Raw genomic sequence first — 25196 nt, forward strand, 5'->3', positions numbered from 1 at the left:
GGCCTAATGGATAAGGCGTCAGACTTCGCCATTAATTTTGAGGTTATCAGAATATTGCAGGTTCGAGTCCTGCCACGGTCTTTTTACACACTTTTTAATTCGTGTTCAGTTTTATAAAACCAAACCGTGTTCCCACTTACTAGCTGAAGGTGATTCCCGACCAAACACTGCAGGGCTCTTTATTAATTAGTATTTTTGATGCTGCTTTGTGTGTGTATTGCTCACTAGTTCCCAACAAATCCACAATATCTAATTGATGCCGATAAATTATTAGTGTTTCAATTGGAACTTTGGGTTAATCAGTGTAATAAAGTGCAGTGGAGGGAATTCTGATCAATTTCGGTGCAAGTGATCGCCACAGGGAGCCGATGAAATAAAATAAAGAATTTGCATCAAAGTCGCTGCGAGCAGGGCTCGAACCTGCACGGGGAAACCCGATTTGATTTCGAGTCCAACGCTTTAACCACTCGGCCATCGCACCTGCACATTAACAGCAAGAAAATGCTTCCTACTGTGAGTGAGTCAGGAACTAGCTCAGAGACGACAGGTCATAAATACTCACCGATAAATCCAGCAGGGAATTCATGATTAACTTCTTTGGCCAAAGAGCGCTGAGAATGCAGTAGTTGAGGCGAATACTAGAGATGCATTTAAGAGGAAGGGAGAAAGGAATAGAAGGATATGCTGATAGGATTTTTTAAATTCGTTTATGGGATGTGGGTGCACTGGCAAGGCCAGCATTAAATGCCCATCCCTAATTGCCCCTTGAGAAGGTGGTGGTGAGCCGCCTTCCTGAACAGCTGCAGTCCGTGTGGTGAAGGTACTCCCACAGTGCTGTTAGGGAGGGAGTTCCAGGATATTGACCCAGCGACGATGAAGGATCGGCAATATATTTCTAAGTCAGAATGGTGTGTGACTTGGAGGGGAACTTGGAGGTGGGGGTGTTCCCATGTGCCTGCTGCGCTTGTCCTTCTAGGTGGAAGAGGTTGCGTGTTTGGCAGGTGCTGCTGAAGAAGCCTTGGTGAGTTGCTGCAGTGCATCTTGTAGATGGTACGCACTGCACCCACGGTGCGCCGGTGGTGGAGGGAGTGAATGTTTAAGGTGGTGGATGGGGTGCCAATCAAGCGGGATGCATTGTCCTGGATGGTGTCGAACGTCTTGAGTGCTGTTGGAGCTGCACTCATCCAGACAAGTGGAGAGTATTCCATCACACTCCTTACTTGTGCCTTGCAGATGGTAGAAAGTCTTTGGGGAGTCAGGAGGTGAGACACCCGAAGCAGAATGCCTAGCCTCTGACCTTCCCTTGTTGTCACAGTATTTATGGTCAATGGTAACCCCCAGGATGTTGGTGGTCAGCTCCTTTGTTCATGTTGGACCAAGGTTTTAATGATGTTGGGAGCCGAGTGCTCTTGGCAGAACCCAAACTGGGCATCAATGAGCAGGTTATTGGTCAGTAAGTGCCACTTTACAGCACTGTGGATGACATCTTCCATCACTTTCCTGATGATTGAGAGTAGAGAGTAGACTGATGGGGCGGTAATTGGCTGGATTGGATTTGTCCTGCTTTTTGTGGACAGGAAATACCTGGGCAGTCTTCCACATTGTTGGATAGATGCCAGTGTTGTAGCTGTACTAGAACAGCTTGGCTGGAGCACAAGTCTTCAGAATGATAGCCGGGGTTTTGTCAGGGCCCAGAGCCATTGCTGTATCCAGTGTGCTCAGCCTTTTCTTGATATCACGTGGTGTGAATCGAATTGGCTGAAGACTGGCTTCTGTGATGGTGGGGACCTCAAGAGGAGGCTGATATGGATCCGTCCAGCTTCATTTTTATTATTTTTATTATTTTGTTTCATAGCGGTTTGTTACAACTGAGTGGCTTGCTAGGCCATTTCAGAGGGCAGTTAAGAATCAACCACATTGCTATGGGACTGGAGTCACACAAAGGCCAGACCAGGTAAGGATGGCAGATTTATTTCCCTGAAAGACATTAGTGAACCAGATGGGCTTTTAGGACAATCCGATAGTTTCATGGTTACCATTACTGATTCTAGTTTTATTTGGGGGGTGAGGAGAAATAGAGAAGGAGGAGCCTCGTGTGGAGACCAGTTCGTGCAAATGGACAGTTTCTGTGGGGCAGACTCTATAGTATTATGTAACACACGTTTTAACCAGACACAGAATGATCCGGGACTGACAGCACATCCCTTTTAAACAGACACAGAATGACCAGGGACTTACAGCACATCCCTTTTAAACAGACACAGAATCATCCGGGACTGACAGCACATCCCTTTTAAACAGACACAGAATGATCCGGGACTGACAGCACATTCCTTTTAAACAGACACAGAATGACCCGGGACTGACAGCACATCCCTTTTAAACAGACACAGAGTGATCCTGGACTGACAGTACTTCCCTTTTAAACAGACACAGAATAATCCGGGACTGACAGCACATCCCTTTTAAACAGACACATAATAATCCGGGACTGAAAGCATGTCCCTTTTTAACAGACACAGAATGATCCGGGACTGAAAGTACATCCCTTTTAAACAGACACAGAATGATCCGGGACTGACGGCATGTCCCATTTAAACAGACACAGAATAAACCGGGACTGACCGCATGTCCCTTTTAAACAGACACAGAATGATCCGGGACTGGCAGCATGTCCCTTTTAAACAGACACAGAATGATCCGGGACTGAAAGTAGACCCCTTTTAAACACTCATGGAATGCTGCCTGACCTGCAGAGTGTTTCCAGCATTTCATCTGTTTATATTTCAGATTTCCAGCGTCAACAATATTTTGCTTTTGTAATAGAGCTTTCCGTAGTTGGCTCTGTGGTGCAATGGATAGCGCATTGGACTTCTAGTTGTATGACAGATTCAAGACATTCCAAGGTTATAGGTTCGAGTCCCACCAATGTCGGATTTTGGGTCAGGGTTCGGTGGTTCTTCCACTGACCGTACATTTTGCAGTAAATTGGTAATTCAGGGAAGGGAAACTACCGCTCGACACTTTCCCTCTGAGTACTCTCAACCCCTGAGTCAGTTACACAGAAGCAGGAGGAGGCCATTCAGTCCCATGGCCGTTTTACATAGGAACAGGAGGAGACCATTCAGTCCCATGACCCTTTTACACAGTAACAGGAGGAGGCCATTCAGCCCCTTTAGCCTGTTATACAGGAACAGCAGGAGGCCATTCAGCCCCTCGAGCCTGTTACACAGGGACAAGAGGAGGCCTTTAATGCCTCGAGCCTGTTGCATTGGACAGGAGGAAGCCGTTCAGCGATACAAGATCTGTACAAGAACAGTAGAACTCCATTCAGCCCCTCGAACCTGTTACATAGGATGAAGGGGAGGCAAATCAGACCCATGATCCAGTTATAAAGGAACAGGAGAAGGCAATTCAGACCAACGAGTCTGTTATAAAGGAACAGGAGGAGGCAATTCAGACCCACGAGTCTGTTTCACAGGAACAGCAGGAGGCCATTCAGCCCTTCAAACCTGCCACACATGAACAGGAGGAGGACATTCAGTCCCTCAAGCCTGCTACACTGGAACAGGAGGAGGCAATTCAGGCACACAAGTCTGTTATACGGGAACAGGAGGAGGCCATTCAGCCCCTCAAGCCTGTTATATATGAACAGGAGGAGGCCATTCAGCTCCTCCAGCCTGTTATACATGCACAGGAGGATGCCATTCGGCCCCTCGAGCCTGTTACACAGTAACAGGAGGAGGCCATTCAGCCCCTCAAGCCTGTTACACAGGAACAAGAGGAGACAATTCAGACACACGAGCCTGTTATAGAGGAACAGGAGGAGGATATTCAGCCCCTCGAGCCGGTTACACAGGAATAGGAGGAGGCCATTCAGCCCCTCAAGCCCGTTATACATGAACAGGAGGAGGCCATTCAGCCCCTCGAGCCTGTTATACATGCACAGGAGGATGCCATTCAGCCCCTTGAGCCTGTTACACAGGAACAGGAGGAGGCCATTCAGCCCCTTGAGCCTGTTATACAGGAACAGGAGGAGGCCATTCAGCCCTTCGTGTCTGTTATAAAGGAACAGGAGGAGGCCAATCAGCTCCTCCGGTATGTTACACATAAACAGGAAGAGGCCATTCAGCCCATCGAGCATAACGTACAGGAACAGGAGGAGGCCATTCAGCCCCTCGAGCCTGTTATGCAGGAACAGGAGGAGGCTATTCAGCCTGTTATGCAGGAAAAGGAGGAAGCCATTCAGCTCCTCAAGCCTGTTACACAGGAACATCATGGGCAAGGAAACCTCCTGCTGATTACCACCTACCACCCTCCCTCAGCTGATGAATCAGTGCTCCTCCATGTTGAACACCACTTGGAAGAAGCACTGAATGCAGCAAGGGCACAGAATGTACTCTGGGTGGGGACCTCAATGCCCATCACCAAGAGTGGCTCGGTAGCAGCACTACTGACCGAGTTGTTCGAGTCCTGAAGGACATAGCTGCCAGTCTGGACCTGCGGCAGGTGGTAAGGGAACCAACACGAGGGGAAAACCTATTTGACCTCCCCCTGACCAATCTACCTGTCACTGATGCAAAACTGTTCAAAAAGTATTCATTGGCTGTAAAGCACTTTGGGATGTCCTGAGGTCGTGAAAGGCCTGTAGAAATGCAAGTCTATCTTTTACAGCCTTCAAAGACAGTGACTTAGCGGGCAAAGACCAGAAACATGGACGATACTATAGATAATCCTTACACATGGACTGGTTAGCTCAGTTGGTTAGAGCATGGTGCTAATAATGCCAAGGTCATGGCTTCGATCCCCGTACGGGCCATTTATTTTTCGAGGGAAGGTTAGTTTCTTAATTTTGTTATTTTTGAGCATTTTAAAAGTTTAATATGTTTGGAAGGAAACTCACACGGGACCTACAAAGCTGCAAAACCTTAGTTCTACCGAGAGTTCATGACCTGAAAGGTTAACCCTGTGTTTTTCTGTCCACAGATGTTCCCTGACCTGTGGAGTGTTTCCAACATTTAATGAACAATTTCAGATCCAGCATCTGCTGCATTTTCGCTTTTTATTTTACCGCAGTGTCCTCGCTTCTATTAACAAAAGTCAAAAATAAATTGTAGCTACTGGAAAATGAGGCTTGCTGTCCCGATGAACATTGGTGGTTCAGGGGTAGAATTCTCGCCTGCCACGTGGAAGACCAGGGTTCGATTCCCGGCCAATGCAGGTTAACATTTTTAACAATTTATTTCAGAGCAAACACATCACATGAGACATTAATAATAAATTAGCTGTTCCTGTGTAACTGGATCAAGGGAATGAATGGCCTCCACCTGTTCCTGTGTAACAGGCTTGAGGGGCTGAATGTCCTCCTGTTCCATTGTAACAGGCTAGAGGGGCTGAATGGCCTCCTGTTCCAGTGTAACAGGCTTGAGGGGCTGAATGGCCTCCTCCTGTTCCTGTGTAACAGGTTCGAGGGGCTGAATGGCCTCCTCCTGTGCAACAGGCTCGAGGGGCTGAATGGCCTCCTGTTCCAGTGTAACGGGCTCGAGGGACTGAATGGCCTCCTCCTGTTCCAGTTTGACAGGCTCAAGGGGCTGAATGGCCTCCTCCTGTCCCTGTTTGACAGGCTCGAGGGGCTGAATGGCCTCCTCCTGTTCCTGTTCGACAGGCTCGAGGGGCTGAATGGCCTCCTCCTGTTCCAGTTTGACAGGCTCGAGGGGCTGAATGGCCTCCTCCAGTTCCGGTTTGACAGGCTCGAACGGCTGAATGGCCTCCTCCTGTTCCTGTTGGACAGGCTCGAGGGGCTGAATGGCCTCCTCCTGTTCCTGTTTGACAGGCTCAAGGGGCTCAATGGCCTCCTCCTGTTCCTGTTCGACAGGCTCCAAAGGCTGAATGGCCTCCTCCTGATCCTGTTTGACAGGCTCAAGGGGCTGAATGGCCTCCTCCTGTTCCTGTGCAACAGGCTCGAGGGACTGAATGGCCTCCTCCTGTTCTTGTTCGACAGGCTCAAGGGGGTGAGTGGTCTCCTCCTGTCCCGGTTTGACAGGCTCGAGGGGCTGAATGGCCTCCTCCTGTTCCTGTGTAACAGGCTCGAGGGACTGAATGGCCTCCTCCTGTTCCTGTTCGACAGGCTCAAGGGGCTGAATGGTCTCCTCCTGTCCCGGTTTGACAGGCTCGAGGGACTGAATGGCCTCCTCCAGTTCCGGTTTGACAGGCTCGAGGGGCTGAATGGACTCCTCCTGTTCCAGTTTGACAGGCTCGAGGGGCTTAATGGCCTCTCCCATTTCCGGTATGACAGGCTCGAGGGGCTGAATGGCCTCCTCCTGTTCCTATTGAACCATGTTTCAGGCACTGATGTGGCTGATGTTCCGATTGTGCCCTCTGCTGTCCCGGCGCAGAAAGAAATACAGTGCCAGTGTATAAAACCCCAAGTCCTTGTACTTTCTTTCTTTCTTTGAATCATTCTTTCATTTCTTCCATTTCTGTGCCATATGCTCCTTAATCTATTGCTGCTTAGTGATAGATGTGTTCATATTTGCTGGCTTCAACGTGTTCATTGCTTCTGCTGATTTGAATTGTGTCGAAAAAGTGAACTGAATTTCTCCACCTGTATGAAGCATCCTTGGGTTCGAAGCTGTTTTGGTTTCAATCAAACAAACGCACAGATTTCTCGAACTCACTGAGCCTTTCCTGGCCAGTTTTTGCTTCTTGCTTCCTTATTTGGAAAGGCCCAGGCTTCATCCCCGGCCTGTGCTGAGGGAAATGACCTGAGCCTGGGCAGCGGCTACAATTGGTGTCTGTGGCACTGTGTTAGGGAGAGGATGAATGAGCCTGGCTTCTTGTCCACTCGCCCTGCTGGCTGTGAGCAATGGCTGAGCAGAGGACCAGTTGTGATGGGTGTCAGCAGGAGGGGAGAGGGGGAGAAGGGAAGTTGCAAAGATAAAGAAAGGGGCTCCCAGCTGTGACAGCTGCTGCTGCCCACAGCAGGCAGTTTGGACAGTGGGTTACCACAGCCCATGACACACATGAGCCAATCCAGCCTCCGCGTGGACTGCCTTCACTTACACTTCTCCTTTTTAAGATGAAACTGTCATTTCATTCATGTGACGTCTAAACCACATCCCCTCTGATTGTCATTTCAAAACCATTGCACTTACAATCTCAGCTCAACATCGGCAAACAACAGCAGCAAGCAGGTGAGATTTACAATCTCTTAATGATCAATGATCTTTCACAGGAACGTGTCAAATCAGTGCTATGTTGTTAAAGTCAACACAGGATGTCAAGATCTTAGAGAGGGTGCAGAGGAGATTTACCAGAATGGCACCAGGGATGAGGGAATTCAATTATGTGGAGAGACTGGAGAAGCTGGGATTGTTCTCCTTAGAGCAGAGAGGGTTAAGAGGAGATTTGATAGAGATTTTCAAACTTATGAACAGTTTTGACAGCATAAATAAGAAGAAAGTGTTTCCACTGGCAGAAGTTCGGTAACCAGAGGACACAGATTTATGGTGATTGACAAAAGAACCAGAGGTGACATGAGGAAACATTTTTTTAAGCAGCAAGTTGTTGTGATCTGGAACACGCTGCCTGAAAGGGCAGTGGAAGCAGATTCAATAGTAGCTTTCAAAAGGCAGTTGAATAAATACTTGAAGGAAAAACATTACAGGGCTATGGGGAAAGGGCAGGTGAATGAAATTAATTGCAGAGCTCTTTCAAAGTGCCGGCGCAGGGCTATGGGGAGAGAGTGGGGCACTGGGATTTTTTGGGATTGATACAGGTCTATGGGGTGTGAGTGGGGCAGTGTGATTAGTTTGGGATTGATTCAGGGCTATGGGGTGAGAGCGGGGCACTGGGATTAGTTTGTGATTGATACAGGGCTGTGGGGTGTGAGCGGGGCAGTGGGATTAGTTTGGGATTGATTCAGGGCTATGGGGTGAGAGCGGAGCAGTGGCATTAGTTTGTGATTGATACAGGTCTATGGGTTGTGAGCGGGGCAGTGGGACTAGTTTGGGATTGATTCAGGGCTATGGGGTGAGAGCGGGGCAGTGGGATTAGTTTGTGATTGATACAGGTCTATGGGGTGTGTGTGGGGCAGTGGGATTAGTTTGGGGATTGATACAGGGCTATGGGGAGATAGCGGGTCAGTGGGATTAGTTTGGGATTGTTACAGGGCTTTGGGGAGAGAGCGGGACAGTGGGATTAGTTTGGGATTGTTACAGGGCTTTGGGGAGAGAGTGGGGCAGTGGGATTAGTTTGCGATTGATACAGGTTATGGGGAGATAGTGGTTCAGTGGGTTTAGTTTAGTATTGCTGTGGCAAAGACCCAGAATTAACACAGTGGGCCGAATGGTCTCCTCTGCTCTGTAAATATCTATTGTTGGAGACTCCTCGGCAGCTTTTAACACACCATTTGGTGTACATTTCCTCTCCATATTCTTCTCTAAATGTTCACTGACGGTTCCTTCACAGCTACCCAGGCTCCCTGTTTTTCGTGATAGCAGCAAATGTCGATACGTCTGCCTCCTGTACCCAAGTCCAGATTGTTGAAATAGCAAGAAGGGCAACGATCGCAGCAGTGATGCAGAGGGGCCAACTCTTTACATCGCCCAGTCAAAAAAACACCCAATAACTACCGCACTCTGCTTCTGTCTTTTAACCAGCTTCCTGGTTTCTAGAACGGTTTCTAGTTGAGTATTTATTTTATCCCATATAAGGTCATAGAAACATAGAAACATTGAAGATAGGGGCAGGAGTAGGCCATTCGGCCCCTCGAGCCTGCTCCGCCATTCAATGCGATCATGGCTGATCATCCAAATTCAGTACCCGGTCCCTGCTTTCTCCCCATACTCCTTGATCCCTTTAGCCTTAAGAAATATATCCAACTTCTTCTTGAATATATTTAATGAACTGGCCCCTACTGCCTTCTATGGTAGAGAATTCCACAGGTTCACCACTCTCTGGGTGAAGAAATTCCTCCTCATCTCAGTCCTAAATGGCTTACCCCTTATCCTTAGACTGTAACCCCTGGTTCTGGACTCCCCGGCCATCGAGAACATCCTTCCTGCATCTGGTCTGTCCAGTCCTGTCAGAATTTTATAATTTTCAATGAGATCCCCTCTCATTCTTCTAAACTCCAGCGAGTAGAAGCCCAATCGACCCAATCTCTCCTCATACGTCATTCCTGCCATCCCAGGTATCAGCCTGGTGAATCTTCGCTGAACTCCTTCCATGGCAAGAACATTCTTCCTCAGATAAGGCGACCAAAACTGCACACAGTACTCACGATGCGGTCTCACCAAGGCCCTGCACAACTGCAGCAAGACATCCTTGTTCCTGCACTCAAACCCTCTCGCTACGAAGGCCAACATACCATTTGCCTTCTTAACTGCATGCTGCACCTGCATGCTTACCTTCAGCGACTGCTGTACAAGGATACCCAGGTCTCGTTGCACTTCCCCTTCTCCCAATCTATTGCTATTCAGATAATAATCTGCCTTCCTGTTTTTGACACCAAAGTGGATAACCTTGCATTTATCCACGTTATATTGCATCTGCCATGCCTTTGCCCAATCACCCAACCTGTCCAAATCATACTGGAGTTTCTCGGCATCATCCTCACAGCACACACGCCCACCCAGCTTTGTGTCATCTGCAAACTTGGAGATATTACATCTAGTTCCCTTGTCTAGATCATTATTATATATTGTGAATAGCTGGGGTCCAAGGACCGATCCCTGCGGTGCCCTACTAGTTACTGCCTGCCGCTCGGAAAAAGACCCATTTAATACAACTCTTTGTCAACTGTCTGCCAACCAGTTCTCTATCCAAGTCAATACCTTGCCCCCAATCCCATGTGCCTTAACTTTACACGCTAATCTCTTATGCGGGACCTTATCGAAAGCCTTTTGAAAGTCCAAATACACCACATTCACTGGTTCTCCATTGTCTATTTTACCAGTTACATCCTCAAAAAATTCCAGTAGATTAGTCAAGCACGATTTACCTTTTGTAAATCCATGTTGACTTTGCCTGATCCTGTCACTGTTTTCCAAGTGCTCTGCTATTACATCTTTTATAATGGACTCTAGCATTTTCCCCACTACCGATGTCAGGTTTACCGGTCTGTAATTCCCATTTTTCTCTCTACCACCTGTTTTGAATAGTGGGGTAACATTAGCTACCCTCCAATCTATGGGTACTGTTCCAGATTCCATCGAATGTTGGAAGATGATCAGCAATGCATCTACTATTTCTCGGGCCACTTCCTTATGTACCCTAGGATGTAGATTATCAGCCCCTGGGGATATATCGGCCTTCAATCCCGTCAATTTCCCTAACACCATTTCCCTACAAATACTGATTTCTTTCAGTTCCTCCCTTTCATCAGACCCTATAAGACCATAAGAACATAAGAAATAGGAGCAGGAGTAGGCAAATCGGTCCCTCGAGCCTGCTCCGCCATTCAATAAGATCATGGCTGATCTGATCCTAGCCGCCAATCTACTATCACAGAACCATCTCCTGAATCAAACAGAATTAGACACACGAAATAGGAGCAGGATCAGGCTACACGGCCCCTGGGCCCGCTCCGCTACCCAGAGGGCCATGTCCGATCCGAACCTAGACTCATGTCCAAATTCCTGCCCGCTCCCCGTAACCCTTAATTCCCTTTTCTACGAGGAAACTGTCTATTTCTGTTTTAAATTTATGTAATGATGTAGCTTCTACAGCTTTTTGGGGCAGCATATTCCATGGACCTACCACCCTCTGAGTGAAGTAGTTCCACCTCATCTCAGTTTTGAAAGAGCAGCCCCTTATTCTAAGACTATGCCCCCTAGTTCTAGTTTGACCCATCATCGGGAACATCCTCCCCGCATCCACCCGAACAAACCCCTTCACAATCTTATATGTTTCAATAAGATCGCGTCTCATTCTTCTGAACTCCAATGAGTAGAATCCCAATCTACTCATCCTCTCCTCATATATCCATCCCCTCATCCCCGGGATTAACCGAGTGAACCTTCTTTGTACTGACTCGAGAGCAAGTATGTATTTTCTTAAGTATGGACACCAAAACTGTATGCAGTATTCCAGGTGCGGTCTCACCAGTACCTTGTACAACTGAAGCAATACCTCCCTATTTTTGTATTGTATTCCCCTAGCAATGAATGCCAACATTCCATTGGCCTTCTTAATCACTTGCTGCACCTGCATACTAACCTTTTGAGTTTCATGCACCAGGTCCCCCAGATCCCTTTGTACTTCAGTACTTTCCAGTTTCTTGCCATTAAGATAATAAATTGATGTACGATTTTTCCTGCCAAAGTGCATAACCTCACACTTTCCAATATTGTATTCCATCTGCCAAATCTCTGCCCACTTACTTAGCCTGTCTATGTCCCCTTGCAGGTTTTTTATGTCCTCCTCACTCACTACTTTCCCTCCCATCATAGTATCATCTGCAAACTTTGATATGTTACAATCGGTCCGCTCCTCCAAATCGTTAATATAGATTGTAAAGAGTTGGGAATCCAGCACTGACCCCTGCGGAACACCACTAGTTAGTGATTGCCAGTCTGAGAATGAACCATTTATCCCAACTCTCTGCCTTCTGTTAGATAGCCAATCCTCTATCCATGCCAGAATATTACCCCCAATCCCGTGATTTTAAATTTTAAGCAATAATCTTTTGTGTGGCACCTTGTCAAATGCCTTTTGGAAGTCTAAATACACTACGTCCACTGGTTCCCCTTTATCCACCCTATATGTTACTTCCTCAAAGAACTCCAGCAAATTTGTCAAACATGACTTCCCCTTCATAAAACCATGCTGACTTTGTCCTATTAAATTATGATTATCCAAATGTCCTGTTACTGTCTCCTTAATAATGGACTCCAAAATTTTACCTGCCACAAACTTGAGGCTAACCGGTCTATAGTTTCCAGCCTTCTGTCTACTGCTCTTTTTAAATAAGGGTGTTACATTAGCAGTTTTCCAGTCTGCCGGGACCTGTGCTGAGTCCAAGGAGTTTTGGAAAATTATTACCAATGCATCCACAATCCCTACCGCCACTTCCCTCAAGACCCTAGGATGTAAACCATCAGGTCCAGGTGATTTATCCGCCTTGAGTCTCATTATTTTACCGAGTACCACTTCCTCAGTGATTTTGATCGTGTTTAGCTCCTCCCCACCTATAGCCCCCTGTTTGTCCAGTGTTGGGATATTCTTAGTGTCCTCTACTGTAAAGACTGATACAAAATATTCATTCAGTGTTTTTGCCATCTCCATATTTCCCACCATTAATTTCCCGGTCTCATCCTCTAAGGGACCAACATTTACTTCAGCCACCCTTTTTCTTTTTATATAACTATAAAAACTCTTACTATTTGTTTTTATATTTTTTGCTAATTTACTTTCATAATCTATCTTCCCTTTCTTAATCAATCTTTTTGTTATTTTTTGCTGTCTTTTAAAGTTTTCCCAATCCTCTATCCTCCCACTCGATTTGGCTACCTTATATGCCCTTTTTTTTAGTCGAATACTATCCTTAATTTCTTTACTTAGCCACGGATGGCTGTCTTTTCTTTTACACCCTTTTCTTCTCAGTGGAATATATTTTTTTTGGAAGTTGTAAAAAGCTCCTTAAATGTACACCACTGATCATGTATCGTCTTACCCTTTAATCTATTTTCCCAATCCACTCTACTCAATTCCGCTCTCATACCTTCATAGTCTCCTTTATTCAAGCTTAGCACGCTTGTTTGAGATCCAACCTTCTCACCCTCTAATTGAATATGGAATTCAACCATGTTATGGTCACTCATTCCAAGGGGATCCTTTACTAGGACATTTTAATTAATCCTGTCTCGTTACACAGGACCAGATCTAAGGTTGCTTGTCCCCTGGTTGGTTCAGTTACATACTGCTCAAGAAAACCATCCCTAATACACTCAATGAACTCATTCTCAAGGCAGCCCTGCCCAATTTGATTTGTCCAATTAATATGACAGTTAAAATCCCCCATAATTATAGATGTTCCCTTATTACAAGCCTCAACTATTTCCTGATTGATACTCCGTCCAACAAAGTTGCAACTGTTCGGAGGCCTACCGACTACGCCCACTAGTGTTTTTTCCCCTTATTATTCCTTACCTCCACCAAAACTGTTTCATTATCCTGATCTTTTGACCCAATATCATTTCTCTGTATTACAGTGGTTCCTTCCTTTATTAACATAGCCACCCCACCTCCCCTTCCTTCCTGCCTGTCCTTCCTGATCGTTAAATAACCTGGTATGTTTAATTCCCAGGCATTGTCACCCTGCAGCCATGTTTCTGTAATGGCCACAAGATCATACCCATATGTAGTTATTTGTGCCATTAACTCGTCTATTTTGTTACGAATGCTACGTGCATTCAGATAGAGAATTTTCAAATATTTTTTTATAATTCATTGATGGGATGTGGGCGTCGCTGGCTAGGCCTGCATTTAGTGCCCATCCCTATTTGCCCTTGAGAAGATGGTGGTGAGCCGCCTTCTTGAACCGCTGCAGTCCATATCGTGTAGGTACACCCACAATGCTGTTAGGAAGGGAGTTCCAGGATATTGGCCCAGCGACAGTGAAGGAACGGCGATACAGGTCCAAGTCAGGATGGTGTGTGGCTTGGAGGGGAACTTGTAGGTGGTGATGTTCCCATGCATCTGCTACCCTTGTCCTTCTAAGTGGTAGAGGTCGCGGGTTTGGAAGGTGCTGTTGAAGGAGCTTTGGCGAGTTGCTGCAGTGCATCTTGTAGATGGTACACACTGCAGCCACAGTGCGCCGGTGGTGGAGGGAGTGAATGTTGAAAATGGTGGATGGATTTCCAATCAAGCGGGCTGCTTTATCCTGAATGGTGTCGAGCTTCTTGAATGTTGTTGGAGCTGCACTCATCCAGGCAAGTGGAGAGTATTCCATCACATTCCTGACTTGTGCCTCGTAGATGGTGGAAAGGCTTTGGGGAGTCAGGAGGTGAGACACTCGCCACAGAATTCCCAGCCTCTGGCCTGCTCTTGTAGCCACAGTATTTATATGGCTGGTCCAGTTCAGTTTCTGATCAATGGTAACCCCCAGGATGCTGATAGTGGGGGATTCAGCGATGGTAATGCCATTCAATGTCATGGGGAGATGGTTAGAGTCTCGCTTGTTGGAGATGGTCATTGCCTGGCACTTGTTTGGTGCGAATTTTACTTGCCACTTGTCAGCCCAAGTCTGAATGTTGTCCAGGTCTTGCTGCATAGGGAAACGGACTGCGTCAGTATCTGACAATTCTCGAATGCTGCTGAACAGTGTGCAATCATCAGCGAACATCCCCACTTCTGACCTTATGATGGAGGGAAGGTCATTGATGAAACAGCTGAAGATGGTTGGGCCTAGGACACTGCCCTGAGGAACTCCTGCAGTGATGTCGTGTGATTGAGATGAATGACCTCCAACAACCACAGCCAACTTCCTTTGTGCTAGGTATGATTCCAACCAATGGAGAGTTTTCCCCTTGATTCCCATTGACTTCAGTTTTGCTAGGGCTCCTTGATGCCACACTCGATCAAATGCTGCCTTGATGTCAAGGGCAGTCACTCTCACCTCACCTCTTGAGTTCAGCTCTTTTGTCCATGTTTGGACCAAGGCTGTAATGAGGTCAGGAGCTGAGTGGCCCTGGCGGAACCCAAACTGGGCGTCAGTTAGCAGGTTATTGCTGAGTAAGTGCCGCTTGATAGCACGGTCGAAGACACCTTCCATCACTTTGCTGATGATTGAGAGTAGACTGATGGGACGGTAATTGGCCGGGTCGGATTTGTCCTGCTTTTTGTAGACAGGACATACTTCGGCAATTTCCCACATTGCCAGGTAGATGCCAGTGTTGTAGCTGTACTGGAACAGCTTGGCTGGGGGCGCAGCTAGTTCTGGAGCACAAGTCTTCAGTACTATTGCCGGAATGTTGTCAGGGCCCGTAGCCTTTGCAGTACCAGTGTCTTCAGCCGTATCTTGACATCACGTGGAGTGAATTGAATGGGCTGAAAACTGGCATCTGTGAAGCTGGGGACCTAAGGAGGAGGCCGAGATGGGTCATCCACGTGGCACTTCTGGCTGAAGAGGTTGCAAATGCTTCAGCCTTGCCTTTTGCACTCAGGTGCTGGGCTCCACCATCATTGAGGATGGGGATATTTTTGGAGCCTCCTCCTCCTGTTAACTGTTTAAGTGTCCACCACCACTCACGACCGGATGTGGCAGAACTGCAGAGCTTTGATTTGATCCGATGGTTGTGAGATCGCTTAGCTCTGTCTATCGCATGTTGCTTCCGTTGTTTGGCATGCAAGTAGTCCAGTGTTGTAGCCTCACCAGGTTGACACCTCGTTTTTCGGTATGCCTGGTGCTCTCCTGCACTCTTCGTTAAACCAGGGTTGATCTCCCAGCTTGATGGTAATGGTAGAGTGAGGGATATGCCGGGCCCTGAGGTTACAGATTGTGGTTGAATCCAATTCTGCTGCTGCTGATGGCTCACAGCGCCTCATGGATGCCCAGTTTTGAGTTGCCAGATCTGTTCGAAATCTGTCCCATTTAGCACGGTGGTAGTGCCACACAACACGGTGGAGGGTATCCTTAGCATGAAGACGGGACTTCGTCTCCACAAGGACTGTGCGATGGTCACTTCCACCAATGCTGTCATGGACAGATGCATCTGCAACAGGTAGGTTGTTGAGGACGAGATCAAGTAGGTTTTTCCCTCTTGTTGGATTCCCTCACCACCTGTCGCAGACCCAGTCTGGCAGCTATGTCCTTTAGGACTCGGCCAGTTGTGGTGCTACCGAGCCACTCTTGGTGGTGGACATTGAATTCCCCCACAAAGAGGATATATTGTGCCCTCGCTACTCTCAGTGCTTCTTCCAATTGGTGTTCAAAATGAAGGAGTATTGATTCATCAGCTGAGGGAGGGCGGTAAGTGGTAATTAGCAGGAGGTTTCCTTGCCCATGTTTGACTTGATGCCATGAGACCTCATGGGGTCCTGAGTCAATGTTGAGGACTCTCAGGGCTACTCCCTCCCGACTGCATACCATGGTGCCACCACCTCTGGTGGGTCTGTCCTGCCGGTGGGACTAGTCTGTGGGACAGCTTGCTCAATTTTGTCACAAGCCCCCAGATGTTGGTAAGGAGGATTTTGCAGGGTCGACAGGGCTGGGTTTGCTATTGTCATTGTCGTTTCCGGTGCTGAGGTCGATCCGTCCGGTCTTATTCTGATTTGGAGCATTTGTTAACAACTGAGTGGTATTGCTAGGCCATTTCAGAGGGTATTAAGAGTCAACCACATTGCTGTGGGTCTGGAGACAAATGTAGGCCAGACCAGGAAAGGTAAGGACGGCAGATTTCCTTCCCAAAAGGACATTAGTGAACCAGATGCGTTTTTACAGCAATCGACAATGGCATCATGGTTGCCATTACTGAGACTAACATTTAATTCCAGAATTCAATTGAATTGAATTTAAATTCCACCAGCTGTCGTGGTGAGATTTGAACCCATACTCTCAAAGCATTTTTGACTGAGTTTTTGGCTTACATAGTCTAGTGACATAACCACTACACCACCGCCTCGCCATGTGACAGTTAGCTCCTGCTTTTGCCCTTTTTTTTACTTTACCTTTTACTCCATACCTTCTGCCCCTTCCTGACACGCTCTGGTTTTTAATTTCCCCACTGCTACCTAAGTCTATGACCTTCTCTGTTGTCGTTTTTATAATTTGCTCTCTATAAACCTCCCCCCCACTAGTTACTTTAAAGGCCTCTCTACAGCCCTAGTTATATGATCCGCCAGGACTCTAGTCCCAGCACTGGCAAAGTGAAGCCCGTCCCAATGGAACAGCTCCCTCCTGCCCCAGTACTGGTGCCAGTGTCCCAGGAAGCAAAACACATTTCTCCCACACCAGTCCTTGTGCCACGCATTTAACTGTCTAATTTTATTTGTCCTAGCCAAATTCGCTCGTGGCTCAGGTAATAATCCAGAGATTATTACCCATGAGGTTCTGTTTTTTAATTTGACCCCTAGCTGCTCATACTCCTTTAACAGAACCGGCTTCCTAGTCCTATCTACGTCGTTTGTACAAACATGGACCACGACAACTGGATCCACCCCTCCCACTGCAAGTTTCTTTCCAGCCCAGAGGGGATGTCCTTAACCCCGGCACCGGGTAGGCAACACAGCCTTCGGGACTCTCGCTCTCGGCTGCAGAGAACTCTATCTATCCCCCTAATTATACTATCCCCTACCAGTACAACATTTCTATTTTCTCCCCCCTCTTCAATGGCCCCCCGTTCCACGGTGCTGTTGCCAGGTTGCTCATCCTCCCTGCAATCCCTGTTCCTGTCCCCACAGGGAGTAAGAACCTCGAACCCGTTGGACAAGTGCAAGGGCTGTGGCTCCTCCAGCTCTACCTCCTGGATCCCCGTACCTGCCTCACTCGTAGTAACACATCCTGTCCGTGACCATGGGCTACATCTGAATTAATTAACTTCATAGGTGTGACCACCTCCTGATACACAGAGTCCAGGTACTTCTACCCCTCCCTGATGTGTCACTGTGTCTGAAGCTCAGAGTCCAGCTCATCAACACAGAGCTGGAGTTCCTGTAGCAGCAGACAATTGTCACAGTCGTAATCACCGTGAGCCTCAATGGGGTTCACCAGCTCCCACATCTCGCAACAGTAACACATCACCTGCTCCATTCTATGTAATTAATTAAATTTTTTATTGTTAGTTATGGGCACCCTCTGCCCGATTTTAGATGCTATAATCCCCTTTAATTAATTGGATTTAAATTAAATCAATCCCTCTAGTTACACCAGTTAAATGCTTTACCAACAGTCACTCTGCACCAGAAAGGCCTTATTAACTGCAACCCACAGAGTTAAAGTTTGAAAGGAGCACCTAACACCCCACTTACCCTAACTCACACTTACCCAAACTCACAGCACGCTTTGATGACTCGCACTCAGTGCTTGCTCGCACTAGGACTGGTCTTTTTATAATGTTTGTTTGTTTACAGCCAAATGAGTCACCCCTGCTGAATGGTTAGAAAACTGATTTCCACTGCCTGCTGTGCCAATTTACTCCTACTGCAGTGTAACCTTTTTTTACTCTTCTTAAACCAACAGAATCCCAAATATTTAACTTTTAACTTTTCCCCTTTACTTAAACTGCTTAAGCAATCTTATCGAGAATGATTTAAAGAGAAATAACAATTTAAGAACTCTCACACTTACCCAAACTCACAGCACGCTTGGATGACTCGCACTCAGTGCTTGCTCGCACTAGCTGTCCTGTCCTGCTGCATTCAGGGATCTATGTACATGCACACGAAGGTTCGTTTGATCCTTTGTCCTTCCTAGGGTCCTACGATTCATTGTGCATTCCCTTGCGTTGTTAGTCCACCCAAAATGCAAGACCTCACATTTTTAACGGTTAATTTTCATTTGCCACTGTTCTGCCCATCTGACCAACCCGCTAAAGCGTCGTTTAGCCTGAGGCTTCCCACCTCGCTATTTAGTACTCCACCAATTTTCGTGTCATCTGCGAACTAACTGAACATAGCTCCTACATTCATATCTAAATCATTAATGCACAGTACAAGCAGCAACGTAACCAGCACCAATCCCTGCAGTACAGCACTGGACAGAGTCTTCCAGTCACAAAAACAACAGGATGTGTTGTCAGTCCCAGATCATTCTGTGTCTCTTTAAAAGGAATGTGCTGTCAGTGCTGGATCATTTTGTGTCTGTGTCTTTTAAAGGGATGTGCTGTTAGTCCAGGATCATTCTGCGTCTGTTTGAAAGGGGTGTGCTGTCAGTTCCGGATCATTCTGTGTCTCTTTACAGTGGTGTGCTGTCAGTCCCGGATCATTCTGTGTCTGTGTCTATTAAAAAGGGATGTGCTGTTAGTCCTGGATCAAGCTGTGTCTGTTTGAAGGTGCTGTGCTGTCAGTCCCGGATCGTTCTGTGTCTGTTTAAAAGGGATGTGCTGTCAGTCCTGGATCATTCTGTGTCTGTTTGAAAGGGAAGTGCTGTGAGTACCGCATCATTCTGTGGCTGCTTAAAGCGAGTGTTACATACTATTCTAGAGTCTGCACCACAGAAACAGTACATTTGCCCTAACTGGTTTCCACACGTGTCTCCTCCGACTCTACTTCACCTCACCAAAAAGAAAGCTAGCATCAGGAATTGCAACCATGAAACTGTCCGATTGTTGTACAAACCCATCTGGTTCAATAATGTCCATTAGGGAAGGAAATCTGTTGTCCCTACCTGGCCTGGCCTATATGTGACTTCAGTCCCATAGCAAAATAGTTGACTATTAGCTGCTCTGCGAAATAGCCTAGCAAGACACTCAGTTGTAACAAACCGCTACGAAATAAAATAATAAAAATGAAACTGGACGGACCACCCGGCCTGATCGATATTAGCCTCCTCCTGACGTCCCCACCATCCCACAAGCCAGTCTTCAGACAATTCGATTCAGTCCATGTGATATCAAGAAACAGCTGAGCGCACTGGATACAGCAAAAGCTATTGTCCCTGACAACACCCCGGCTACCATGCTGAAGACTTGCGCTCCAGAGCTAGCCATGCATGTAACTCACCTGTTCAATACAGCTACATTACTGGCATCTATCCAAAAATGTGGAAAACAGCAAGGTATGTCCTGTCCACAAAAAGCAGGACCAATCCAATCTGGCCAATTACCGCCCCATCAGTCTACTCTCCATCATCAGCAATGTGATGGAAGGTGTCATCGACAGTGCTGTAAGGCTGCACTTACTCACCAGTAACTGCTCACTGATGCCCAGTTAGGGTTCTGCCAAGACCACTCGGCTCCCAACTTCATTACAGCCTTGGTCCAAACATGGACAAAAGAGCTGAAATCCAGAGGAGAAGTGAGAGTGATTGCCCTTGAAATCCAGGCAGTATTTGACCGAGTGTGGCATCAAGGAGCCCCAGTAAAACTGAATTCATTGGGAATCGTGGGGAAAACTCCCCAATGATTGGAGTCATACCAAGCACAAAGGAAGATGGCTGTGGTGATTGAAGGGCAATCATCACAGCCCCAGGACATCGCTGCAGGAGTTCCTCAGGGCAGTGTACTAGGCCCAACGATCTTCAGCTGCTTCATCAATGGTCTTCGCTCCAACATAAGGTCAGAACTGGGGATGTTCGCTGATGACTGTGCAGTGTTCAGTGCCATTCACAACTCCTCAGATGATGAAGCAGTCCATGCCCACATAAAACAAGACCCAGACGATGTTCAGGCTTGGGCTGATAAGTTGCAGGTAACATTCACACCACAGTGTCGGGAGAAGCCGGTGAGTATTTAAACTCACTTTTGCAGGCTTTTTTCAGAGGCCCAGTGTCGGGAGAAGCCGGTGAGTATTTAAACTCACGTTCATGGGCTTTTTTCAGAGGCTGACCAATCTCACAGACCAGCAATGGCGTTCGAGAGCCACGTCACGATTGAAAAAGTGACGCGGGAAAGAGGAAGCAGCTGATTGGGTGCATACAGCTAGGTGACTATTTATACTACTCCATAGTTTGATAGTTAAGGTTAATAGTTTATAAAGTTTAGAAGTTTTAATTTTTGTCATTATAGTTTGTAAGGTCTCTGTTGTGTAGCGGGGAGTGCTTGTAAACAAGGGCCGTTAAGTATATCATTTAATTTTAGTGTAATTGGTGGTATTGATTTGATTTAATTTTAATTAATTAAAAGGCAAGTCATGACAGCACAGTTCGGCCCCGTTGCATGCTCCTCCTGCACTATGTGGGAAACAGGGACAATTCCTGTGTCCCTGACGACCATGTGTGCGTGAAGTGTATCCAGCTGCAGTTACTGGCAGTCCGCATTGCGGCGCTGGAGCTGCGAATGAATACATATTGGAGTATTAGCGATGCTGAGGACATCGTGGATAGCACGTTTAATGAGTTGGTCACACCGCACGTAAAGGATGCACAGGCAGGAAGGGAATGGGTGACCACCAGGCAGAGTAGAAGGTGCAGGCAGATAGTGCAGGGGTCCCTGTGGCCATCCCCCTCTCTAACAGATTCACAACTTTGGATATGGTTGACGGGGATGGATAATCGGGGGAAGGCAGCAGCAGCCAAATTCCTGGCACCATGGGTGGTCCTGCTGCACAGGACTGGAGGAAAAAGAGCGGGAGAGCTCTAGTGATAGGGGATTCTATTGTAAGGAGAATAGATAGGCGCTTCTCCAACTCCCCCTAGAGAGGAGAGTGGACATGGTGAACCTGCGCATTAAGTCGATTGATGATCATAGGATCATAGCTTCCTCCAGCACAGAATGAGGCCATTCGGCCCAACTTGCCTGTGCTGGCTCTTTGAAAAGCACGTCACTAACTATGAGCTGGTGTGTAAAATGTAAGTGTGTAAGAGACCTCAGGGGGATATAGAAATTTTGACCAAGAAATTCATCTCGGGCGGTGGAGGAAACCATCGCTGTCGGATCAGCCACCTTTTGTGCGCAGCTCCTGATATTCAGTTCATTTGTAAGGATGAAAGCATGGCTTTGTCAAGGGTAAATCATGTCTGACCAATCTGATTGAATTTTTCGAGGGGGTGACTAGGTGTGTGGATGAGGGAAATGCTGTGGATGTGGTTTGTAGATTGTGTAGAATGGGCCTATACTCTCTGGAGTTTAAAAGAATTGAAGGGATCTCATTGAAACATACAAGATTCTGAAGGGGAATGACAGCTTAGATGCTGAGAGGTCGTTTCTCTTGGCTGGAGTGTCTATAAATAGGTGACATATTCTCAGGATAAGGGCGAGGCCACTAAGACTGTGATTAGGAGGATATTCATCAATCTGAGGGTTTTGAATCTTCGGAATTCTCTGCACCAGAGGCCTGTGGATGCTGATTCATTGAGTATATTCAAGGCTGAGATGGATAGATTTTTGGACTCTAGAGTAACCTAGGAGTATGGAAATCGGGCGGAAAAGTGGCATCGAGATCGATGATCAGCCATGATCTTAGGGAGTCATGTGAAGGGCCCAATATCCACTCCTGCTCTTATCTCTTATGTTCTTATAACCTGTTACATCTCTAACTTTTTCCCATTTTGATGAAAGTTCATCGACCAGAAACGTTAACTTTTTATCATTAGCCACGGATGTTGCCTGACCTGCTGAGTATTTCCAGCATTTTCAGCTTATTATTTCAGATTGCCAGAATCCACAATATTTTGCTTTCTTATTAGACCAAATTATTAGCAATTGCTAGTGTGCGCCCTTGGAGGTTGCATGCTCATGATGCAAATTTGCAGGTCAGCAATACAAGTAACGGCAAGTGTGAGCGAACATGCAGGTCTAGGGTGCACGATGCATGTTCACAGGACTGCATTGTAAGTAACGGCAATAGTGTACCCCCTGCTGGTCTTATGCGCATGGTGCACGTTAGCCGGTCTGCAGTATAAGCAATGGCAGCGTGCGCCTCCTGCTGGTGGAACGGGCACGGTGCATGTCAGCAGTTCTGCGGTATAAGTAACGGCAAGAGTGCGCCTCCTGCTGGTCTAGAGTGCACGGTGCATGTTAACAAGACTGCATTATAAGTAACAGTGAGTGTGTGCCCTCTGCTGGTCTAATAAACACGGTGCACGTAAACCATTCTGCAGTATAATTAACGGTGAGTGTGCGCCCTCTGCTGGACTAAGGATCACGCTGCATGTTAGCAAGTCTGCAGTATAAGTAACGGCAAGAGTGCGCCCCCTGCTGGCCTAAGGTGTGTGGTGCATCCTAGCAGGTCTGCAGTATTGGTAATAGATAGTGTGCGCTTCCTGCCGGTCTAATGCACAAGGTGCATGTTAACAGGCCTGCCATATAAGTAACGGTGAGTGTGCGCCCCCTGCTGATCTAATGCTCGCGGTGCACGTTAGCCGGTCTACAGTAAAAGTAACGGCGAATGTGCGCCGCCTGCATTTATAAGGTGCACGGTGCATGTTAGCCGGTCTGCTGTATAAGTAATAGCAAGTTTGTGACTCCTGCTGGTTTAAGATGCACGGTGCACGTTAGTCGGTCTGCAGTATATGTGCGAATGCGAGAGCGCCCTCTGGGTGTTCATTGCAGAAAGTGTGATGCCATCAATCGTTAACGTGCTTGTGTTTGATATTTATTTTTTTATAAAATGTTGATGAAGATATTAAGTTCCTGACACTGAAATAATTCAACTCAGAGGGAAAAAATGAGCAATTCTTAAAGCAGATAATTTATTCTATGGGCGGAATGAATGTCTAAGTGGGTTACCGAGTGATGGTGAAAACATTATTAACTTTTCTGCCATTCAGCAGAATTGTTATGAACTTTGAGGCTTTTCTCAATTTATAGACTGTATTTTAAGGGGTTCAGTAAAAATGCTCAGTGTTTATGACACCGGGGTTCTGTGTGAGGAGCTGGTGAGTTTAACAGGGTCAGCACTGAATGCTGGAAGTTCTCTGACAGTCTCTGTCTCTCTGAATGCTGCGGGTGGTGTGGGTGGCGCAGGGTTGATTGACAGCTGAAGGCTGTTTCTGGTTCATTAAATGTAGAATGTTCCTTCCAAATGTTTTTTGATTGACAGCTGCAAACGACTTATTTGTCTCAGGTCACATTAAGTGAATCATTCTTTGATCATTCCGTGTCTGCTTTAAAGCTGTTTGCTGTCAGTCACGGAACATTCTGAATCTGCTTGACATGGGTTTACTGTCATTCTCGATCATTCTCTGTCTTCTTACAATGGGTTAGCTCTCAGTCCCGGATCATCCCGTGCCTGTTGAAAATTGGTGTGCTGTGAGTCACGGAACACAACCATATAATAAAGAGGAGCAGGAGTAGGTGATACGCTCCGTGCAGCCTGCACCGCCATTCAATAAGATCATGGCTGAACTTACACATCAAAGCCACTTTCCCGCCCTACCCCCTGTCCCATGCTTCCCTTAGTGCCCTAAAATCTATCGATGTCAGTCTTGAATATACTCATTGACTGAACATTCTCAGCCCTCTGGGTTAGATAATTCTAACCATTCAAATCCCTCTGGGTGAAGAAATTTCTCCCCATCTCAGTCCCAAATGGCCGACCCCTTATCCTGAGACTCTGCCCCCTAGTTCTTGACTCTCCAATCAGGGCAAACAGCAGCTCAGCATCAACGCTGTCAAGCCCTTTAAGAATTATACACGTTTCAATGAGATCATCTCTCATTCTTCTAAACCCCAGTAAAAATAGGCACATTCTACTCAATTTCTCCTCATTTGGCAGCCCTCCCTTCCCAGAAATCAATCTAGTGAACATTCATTCCACCCCCTCCAAGGCAACTATATCCTTCCTTCGGTAAGGTTAACAAAAAGTGTACATAGTACTCCAGATGTGTTCTCAACAAAGCCCTAAATAATTGCAGCATTACATCCTTACTCTCATACTGCAACCCCCTTGTTCTAAAGGCTAAAATCCCCTTTACGTTCCTAATTGCTTGCTGTAGCTGAATGTTACCGCCCTGTGATTCTTGCAGAAGGACATCCAAATACTTCTGAATCTGAAAACTCACTACTTTCTCACCATTATATAAAATCTTCTGTGTTTCCATTCTTCCTAGCAAAGTGGATAATTTCACACTTCCCCACATTATACTTTATCTGACAACTTCTTGCTCACTCACTTAACCAGTCTATATTCCTTTGCAGCCTAATGCGTTCTCCTCACAGCATCCTTGCCCACTTGACTTTGTACCATCAGCAAACTTGGATATATTACACACGGCCCCTCATCTACTTAATTGATATTGATTGTAAATGGCTGAGGGTCAAGCACTGACCTTTCAGCACTCCACAAGTTGCAACCTGCCATTCCGAAAATCACCCATTTATTCCTGCTCTCTGCATTCTGTCCGTTAACCAATCCTCAATCCACGCTACTATATTACCCCCCAATCCAATGAGCACTAATCTTCTGTAACAACCTATAGTGTGGCACCTTATTGAACGCCTTCTGAAAATCCAAATACACTACATCCACTGGTTCCCCCTTGTCTACCCTAATAGTTACACCCTCAAAAAATTCTGATTCCTTTGTGAAACACGATTTCTCTTTCACAAAACATTATTGTCTCCATCTAATATTTTCTGATTTTCCAAGTGCCCTCC

General features: G+C 46.7%; 1 protein-coding gene and 1 non-coding gene across 2 annotated transcripts in view; one reads left to right on the plus strand and one right to left on the minus strand.

Moving 5' to 3' along the window:
- LOC147085400 (uncharacterized) overlaps nucleotides 1-25196 on the plus strand; it is a 327863-nt gene that overhangs the window by 101691 nt on the left and 200976 nt on the right. The gene's annotated exons all lie outside the window — the stretch shown is intronic.
- trnas-cga (transfer RNA serine (anticodon CGA)) lies at nucleotides 400-481 on the minus strand. Its single transcript has one exon. It is a non-coding gene; the product is annotated as a tRNA-Ser (tRNA).

Source organism: Somniosus microcephalus, unplaced genomic scaffold (genome assembly GCF_052327205.1).
Source record: "Somniosus microcephalus isolate GS21.2 unplaced genomic scaffold, FLI_Smic_1.0 unresolved_chr8, whole genome shotgun sequence".
Lineage (NCBI taxonomy): Eukaryota > Metazoa > Chordata > Chondrichthyes > Squaliformes > Somniosidae > Somniosus > Somniosus microcephalus.